Source organism: Rhineura floridana, chromosome 1 (genome assembly GCF_030035675.1).
Source record: "Rhineura floridana isolate rRhiFlo1 chromosome 1, rRhiFlo1.hap2, whole genome shotgun sequence".
Lineage (NCBI taxonomy): Eukaryota > Metazoa > Chordata > Lepidosauria > Squamata > Rhineuridae > Rhineura > Rhineura floridana.
In genome coordinates, this window is record NC_084480.1 from 135,305,336 (window position 1) to 135,313,864 (window position 8,529).

Below are 8,529 nucleotides of genomic sequence, written 5' to 3' on the forward strand. Positions count from 1 at the left end.
TTAGTATGAGAATAGCAGATAAACATTTGTGTATGTCATGACCAAAGGAGGGATTTGAAGGAGAGGGTGAGGAGAGAAGTTACTTTTAAAACAGTATGCCAAATTTGGAAGTATCTTTGTGTTTCATCCCAACTTACCTTTCCTCTCTAGGGTAGTGGAGCATAGCCCAGATGCATATTAGCTTGTGCCCCTTATACCACTAAGAATTGAAATAACACTGCAATCCTATGCACATTTCCTTGGAAATAAGTCCCATTGTTTTCAGTGGAGCTTACATCTTCATATGCTTGTTTGGAATTGAAGCCCAAGTGTACACAAGTGGTGCCTGAAAAAAAATTAAATTAAGCAGGCAACCCACCTGAAGCATGATTGCAGAGGGGAAAGACAGATGACTGAAACAGCGTTTACAGTCTGTCAATCTGAAGGAATTTGGTTTCATACCACAGCTGAAGGGTCCCAATTAGAGTAGTTTTTATATTACATCTGTCTCTCCACCCTGTCTGCCTCTGATCCAGTATATACTCGGCTACATCTTACTGGCTCTCGCAGCTATTGGCTGCTCTGTGGTGCATCACTGAAATAGCTGCCTTAGCAAAACTAAGGATGCCTCTCAGAGCTACTACTCTCTCTTTCTGCCAGTTTGGACCCTGTCTTCTCCAACTGAAAACTTGTTATACAAGAGCTGTATGAAATAGGTTGGGAAGAGAGCTACTTTACCCAAAAAACACTTAAAAAGTAAGCCTTTTAAGTCTTAACCCACTTTTCCATGGCCAAGTCCATGACATCAAACAGAGCATTTTGGTAGGTATGCTACTGCCTCTTCCAAACTTGACATGTGAAGTTATCAAATCTGCAGATGCACTTCATTTACTGAAAGATAAACCAGGTGGTATAAAATGGAGTAAGACTATTTAAATAATTTCATGAAGCAAAGTAAAATGGTGGTCTATTAAAATCCAGCTGGGTAGAGAAACTAGTTCAAATGCATTGTTGGGTAACAAGATACTCATCTCTGTTGCTGTTGTGAGCTGCAAGTGGAGTCTTGCTTATATGACATTAAAGCAGTGTGTTTTCTTAAGCTTTTTTTTTAATCTGGTGACAGATGCTGGTTAATGCAAAAGATATGTGCATTATTTTCTGGCTCTTGTATTCCGCCCTAGCGTTATATTTATACAAGTTGTATTTTTATTGCATTTCCCTGATTCTTAAAATAACACTGTGCTCTACTTTTGTTTTGTTTGTTTTTTCCTCACACTTCCTACTTAGAGTGTGACTTCATTAAAAATGAAATGCAAATCCAAGAAGTTCAATATGTTAAGTACTTCACTGTGTCTTTAAACTATTTTTTTTTAAGCTACTGCACATTGTCCTTGGGTGTATGCCAGCAGGCACTCCTTAATGCGTGTCCCGTCAGAGGGAGGGAAGTCTTGTTCTTTAGGAGGTCTCTAGGCATGAGAGAAGACTATCTACACAAGCAGTTGTAATTTGAAAGGGCAGGTGTAGCTAAAAATAACATGCTGTGTTAACCACCTGTTCTATTATATGCTGGGCTCCTAGAGCGAAAAGATCATCAATAGGGCTACAACAATAGAGCTGCAGAAAATGCATCATTTTTAGAGCCTGTTTTGGGGAAGGGGGAGACCAAATGATGGGGGGGTTGCACATAGCTTTAAAAAATTCATTTAGAACCCAGATCATATAGAACTTCTTTAGTTAAGCAACATTCTTACTAAGCTGGTTCTCACATGTATGTAGACTGCTGGATGATTCCAGCTGAAAATATGAACAGAGATTCAATTTAAAAAAGAAAAAAATGGAGCATGGATGGGGAAGCTGTGACAATCCAGATTTTGGACAGTAACTTGCATTTTTCCTGGCCGACAACATGTGGAGGGCCACAACTTCCCCACCTCTGCTTTTAAAGGTCTACCAAATTTCTGTTTTGAAGACCTAGGAATGTTTTCTTTGTGAATGGGCTGGAATTTTCATCAAACAGGGTTAAGCATGCTAGCAGTAGTTTTTATTTAGCTGGATTGTTTTTATTGCATGTGTTTTGTTTTTAAACTGTTGTTACCTACCCTGACAAGAGATGGGCCTGACATGAAAACTAAATAAAAAGAAGAGCTGTCCCCCAATTAAATCAAATCTTAGATTGAAATCCTCTACCCACTTACCTGGGAATAAGCCCTATGGAACTCAATGGGACTTGCTTTTGAGTAGACAGATAGGATTGTGTTAGTTCATTAATTGTTAGTTCATTGATTTCGAGGTACCTTATCCCACTCTGCATCTTGTTGGAATTGCTTTTTAAGATGTTTTGTTTTAATATGTTTTAAAGTCTTTTGTTTTTAAGATGTTTTAGAGTGCTTTTAGTGTTTTTGTTTGCCACCCTGGGCTCCTTCTGGAAGGAAGGGCAGGACATAAATTAAATAAATAAAATTTAAAAATTGTTAATGTATGAATCAACTGGCATATTAAAGACAATTGTTCTAAATAGAAATGCATAAATTTATGTCCAGAGAGGATGGACATCTGTTATCTGAGCAAACATTCACTCTTATGTGAAGCAGACTGGAGAATGCCTCTTCTAGAACAAAATGTATCCTCTGATATTTTTTAAGCACTTGTATTAAAAATAATTTTACAAGTAATCCATTCAATAAAATTGCCAGAGATTAAGTTACCAGATCAAACTGACCAATTGCAACCTTAAACTAAATCAATCTATATTGGTGCCTGCTTAGTTTTTCTTTAAAATCCTCATTCATCTGACCCTTGCCTAAAGAATCCAGGTCCAAAAAATGCTATTCTTATACCATCCAAACAGTCGCTGGAAAGCCAAAAACACAGAGCACGTTTTCCAAGGACAGATGAGCTGTTCACTGCAGGATGACACATGTCTGTTTAGAAAGTGCCAACTTTTTAAGTGGCAGTTCAGTAAAAAATAAACCCAAGGCAATGAATAGCATTGTTCTTCATTAACCTTTTAAGTGCATCTGATATAAAGCCTTGAGAGGAATCCCATATGTATTAAAACAATTTAATTATTTGTAACTCTGCATAAACGCCTTTGGCGCTTTCCTGCTAGGCAAAATGCTCAGTCTTTAATAAGATCAGCTTCTTTTCTAGTGGATCTATTACTCTCATGAAGATGGATTCCTGCTGCCATTGAGGGTGAACCAAAAGACTCAATTAAGCCAGTGTGAATCACTCACTGTATCTAATTCTACTTTAACTAGTAAAGAACAGAGAAAAACATCAATACAAAAGTATGATATGTATGGAAACACTAGGGCTTGGAAGGATTAATTAAATAATACGTTTAGCTGGCAGAAGGGAGTGTTTGTTTTAAACCCACAAACGATAGCTGCTGAAGGAGGGAGTCATTATGGGATGCCATTAAGGAGGGAAATAACCACCGCACTCCCATTTTTCAGGTTACGTGTGAGTGGCATTTGTATTTGTTGCTAACATACGGGTTCTACGTGTTGAGCAATGACTGTTAAAACTTTTAAAAATCAAATCAGCCTATTTACAAGGTACAATTGCCAACTTATCCCTTTGCTTAACAACAACAAAAGTGGAAGAACTAATGGTCCTGGGCAGAGCTTGGAGAAGTTACTTTTTTAAACTACAACTCCCATCAGCCCCAGCCAGCATGGTCACTGGATTGGGCTGATGGGAGTTGTAGTTCAAAAAAGTAACTTTTCCAAGCTCTCCTGGGTTGGTATCACTGCTATTGTTATAATGGGATATAAAAAACCTAAAATAAATACTACTAAAATTGGCCATATTCAAGAATAGGACTTTAAATTTAGCTGAGAATCATTCTTTTCCAAAGGAGAGTCACTGTTCAGTTCCCCATCCCCACCCCACCCCCTACTGAAATCTGATATTGTGCCTCCTGGAGCCATCTGCTGTCTTTCACTGCCACCATCAGGACCTTAATACTTTCTCCACTTCTGCAGCTACATCCACTGACTTCTTTTTGCATCTTGTGCAAAAAGAATCCTTAGATGTTGTGACATTACAGTAGGATAGCTGCTGCTTCCATAAAGCTGGAAGGGTTCTTGCCAAGTGTTAGAAAACAAAAGACTTACCTTGTCACTGGTGAGGAAATGCATGAAATTAAATCACATCTATGGATGTGTGTTGAGATTCTGCAGCATTGCAGATAACATATGCATTTGCACCTGAAAACTAGAGTGAAATAGTAGAAACGAAGGGTAGGCACTGACCACAAGATTTGGTTCAGATACCGATTCAGTACTTTGGCAAACAGATGAATTCTGTTTGTGTTTGAATGCGAGTCCCAATTCAAAAAAACTAAGCTTCACACCATTCACTATTATGGGGATTTCTTTTTTTTCTTTTTTTAAAGCTCTAAATTCTTTTCCCTTCCGATACAATTGGATGAAATTTACAGACATAGTAGCCCCTCTGAGTGAATAAAGCCTGCCAAATTACAGATAGATGCAAAAGGTTTTGTGCCCTGGACCAACCACTAGCCTAACGTTCTTCAAATAAATTAGATTTGTTTGTGTTGGAATAAAGACAATGGTTTCCTTTCCCACTACATTACACAGCAATGGTAAGATGATTGTGTTATCACCAATTACTGCTGATGTGAAGGGTCACTGTGCTCATTTTGCAATTTAAGTTCTAATTAAATTGCCATTTAAATACACCTACATTTTGTACTGTTTGCATTTCATTGCCATTTAATTACATCTTTTACAGTTTCCCCTTTATATAAACCTGCCAACCAAGGATTACAGTTCATGCATTTGATGATGAGAAGTCTAGTCCACAAAAGCTCATGCCTTAATAAATGTGCTAGTCTTTAAGGTGCCACAAGACTCTATTATTACTCCTCAAAGGGTTTTTGTGAGGATGAAAATGGGATAATCACCTCAGCCATAATAAACTCACTAGGTAGGTTTAGCTAAAAGCCCTACTGGATTGTCCCCAGCAGCAATATGGAGATGTATGTCAACCTTTGCCAAAGGGTGGAATAGCAGCCGGAGAAATTAGTATCTTTTCAAATGTGTGTTTGTGTTGGTTACCTCATTAACTTCAGCAGCAACCTGTACAGTCGCCATTTCAGAAATGCATAAAGAATAGACATTCCTCTTCATTTTGTCTTTAGGCTGTGAGCATGGTTATACAGCAAATGGACTCAAACTACAAAGTGAATCCTGGCCCCGGAAAACAACGATGAGCTTGTGCCTGTAGTGCTGCAGGTCCGCTCTTTTCAGCTACTGCTCTCTTCCAACAGACCCTTAAGAATCCCCCCCCCCAGAGTAATGTCCCATGAGCTTTGTGGGGCTATCACCTCAAAGAAAATATTGTCCCAGACACACACGTACAGGACTGTCCCAAAACATTTTGCTGCCTGAGGTGAAGGACAAGAGCCCCCCCACTCCTCATTCCGCATTCAGAAACTGACTGGCCTGGCCATTGAATCATATTTCAACACTGCTGATGGGACAGTATTTTCCTCCTCACCTGAGGACAGAATAGTTTAGGGAAGCCAGGACAGGCTGTATAGCTGTACTGAGAAGGGGAATGCCCAGAGGGTTTAGGAGGAACAGCCACAGCGTTGCTGCCACTGCCCTCCAGAATCTGCCACCTGGGGTGATCACCTCACTTTGCCTAATGATAGGACCGGCCCTGCACGTGTAGAAAGCTATGAGGGGGAGGGGTTGGGTCCTGGCCATAAAATAAATTGTGATCAGATTCCTAATCAAGAGGCCTAATGAAGCTATGATCCTCTCTTTGTTGCAGAAACTGCAGTTTGCAGATGAATTTGTGTGGCTGTTAACAAGCAATTAAAGTTAAAAACCCCAAGCACATTTCATGGAAGAACTCATGTCAGATTGTGAGCCTGATAACAAAAAATGCTGCATCGACTGAGCCATCTAGCTGCAGCTCAGAAACCTTTTTTGCATAATTTTGCTTTGGACTCAGCAAACTTGTTTTCGATGCATGCTAAGGCTTGCTAAATCCTGTCATTCAGGTTCCATGCCATTAGGCTTTCAAACATTCAGTGAAAATGCAGCCTCTTTACACTGGCAGATGGCAGAGTCCCCTCCTATCCGTGTACTGTAAAACGCAGTTACATGCTTTGCGACAGGTCACGGGTGATGCAGAAAAGACACTTCCTTCTCACGTGTAGGATTGCTACAGACTGGAAAGTGGGATATCAATGCAATCTAAAAAAACTGCATTATCGTCATGGGTGAACAGAGAACCCCTTCCAGCTGTTGCAAGAAACAATGTTCACTCTGCCTCTTGGAGCATCTGGCTTATGGCAGCAAAGAGGAACAAGGATGTTTCTGCAACTTCCGTTTACTGCAACTTTCTTGCTTTTCTTTGGTGAACGAAGATGCCAGGCACTGTTGGAGGGCAAGCAAGCAAGTAGTAGTTCTGAGAGCCCTAAGAGCTGTTACAAGCACCGGGACGCTTCTGAAGACATAGACAATTGTGTTTCACAGATTAAAATATGGGCATTCTTCTGCATTTGTGACACCTCTTCTCTCATCCCAAGGATCACTGTGTAAACGCTCTTCCTCTCCTATTGCATATTGCTAATGTCTGCTTGCTACTGTATTTTCTGTTTCCAGTCAAAGCATTTACATCTTGCTCTTCAACTAGAAAAGCCCTCAGAACAGATCAATAAAAAAACTACACAGTGCTGCTTCTCAGGCTAACAATCCAAAAATACAGGATACAAAAGGAAAAAGGAGGAGAGGGAAGAGGAAAGCGAGCAAACTTGGGCAACAAATTCTTTATTTTACAATGTTCTTCTAATAACCAGCTTGGATGGAAACAAAAAATATTATATTCATTTATTCTGCAGTGACTTATCGCCTGCTGATTTAAAAGCAAGGACGGTGTGTATGACTTTCATTAAAGATATACTAGAAAAGCATAATTGCTCTAAAATGTATTATCAGCAGTTTCAAAATAAACTTCCATCAGCTAAAATTGTGTGTCAACAGTTGCTGAGCCCTGGCACAAATTAAACCCTAGTCAAGATACATTCTCCTGCACACCTCCAATTTAACTTGAACATGGGAAGTAAACTGAACAACATTTCCAAAATCCTAGAGTTCCTCTCAAAACCAAAACCAGGAACAGTGATTAAGCAAGGACTTGCAGCAGGAAATAGGGATTGTCCCTGGTGAGCAGAACATATGGGGAGATCAGTTTGTAAAACTAATCCTAGGTTCAATAGCTGATGATATGTACCCCCTGTTTTATCTTATTTTCCCTCCCATAAAAAGCCCACCTAAGCTTGATACTTTAGACATTTAGCAGGAAGCTAAAACCATTACAATACTAGATAGATTGAGTCAGGAGATAATTACAATTAACAGAAGCCCTCATCCCTGAGGTTTTATATTCAATATATTTATTATTATGTGATTATTAGCACTGCTTTTATGTACTTTCTAATGTTAGCCTGTTTGGACCCCCACATAAGAGAAGAAAGTTAAATTAAATAAAATTGCAGTGTTGAAACCAGGACTAAGGAAAGACTTCATCCAATGAAGTCATTGTGCAAGTGGAACAACTTCTCCTCAAACAATGGAACTTCCCCCATATTATAAGAACATAAGCACATAAGAAGAGCCTGCTGGATCAGGCCAGTGGCCCATCTAGTCCAGCATCCTGTTCTCACAGTGGCCAACCAGGTGCCTGGGGGAAGCCCGCAAGCAGGACCCGAGTGCAAGAACACTCTCCCCTCCTGAGGCTTCCGGCAACTGGTTTTCAGAAGCATGCTGCCTCTGACTAGGGTGGCAGAGCACAGCCATCATGGCTAGTAGCCATTGATAGCCCTGTCCTCCATGAATTTGTCTAATCTTCTTTTAAAGCCGTCCAAGCTGGTGGCCATTACTGCATCTTGTGGGAGCAAATTCCATAGTTTAACTATGCGCTGAGTAAAGAAGTACTTCCTTTTGTCTGTCCTGAATCTTCCAACATTCAGCTTCTTTGAATGTCCACGAGTTCTAGTATTATGAGAGAGGGAGAAGAACTTTTCTCTATCCACTTTCTCAATGCCACGCATAATTTTATACACTTCTATCATGTCTCCTCTGACCCGCCTTTTCTCTAAACTAAAAAGCCCCAAATGCTTTCCTCATAAGGGAATTACTCCATCCCCTTGATCATTCTGGTTGCCCTCTTCTGAACCTTTCCCAACTCTATAATATCCTTTTTGAGATGAGGTGACCAGAACTGTACACAGCATTCCAAATGCGGCCGCACCATAGATTTATACAACGGCATGATATCGGCTGTTTTATTTTCAAAACCTTTCCTAATTATCCCTAGCATGGAATTTGCCCTTTTCACAGCTGCTGCGCACTGGGTCGACATTTTCATCATGCTGTCCACTACAACCCCGAGGTCTCTCTCCTGGTCGGTCACCGCCAGTTCAGACCCCATGAGCGTACATGTGAAATTCAGATTTTTTGCTCCAATATGCATAATTTTACACTTGTTATATTGAATTGCATTTGC

General features: G+C 40.1%; 1 long non-coding RNA gene across 2 annotated transcripts; it reads left to right on the forward strand.

Moving 5' to 3' along the window:
• The first annotated feature begins 546 nt into the window (after positions 1-546).
• Positions 547-6,920, forward strand: LOC133381033 (uncharacterized). 2 transcript variants are annotated; one of them, XR_009761609.1, is made up of 3 exons: positions 547-735; positions 5,150-5,243; positions 5,788-6,920. It is a non-coding gene; the product is annotated as an uncharacterized LOC133381033 (long non-coding RNA). The 2 variants fall into 2 exon arrangements; XR_009761615.1 differs by having other exon boundaries at positions 719-801.
• Positions 6,921-8,529: the final 1,609 nt, after the last annotated feature.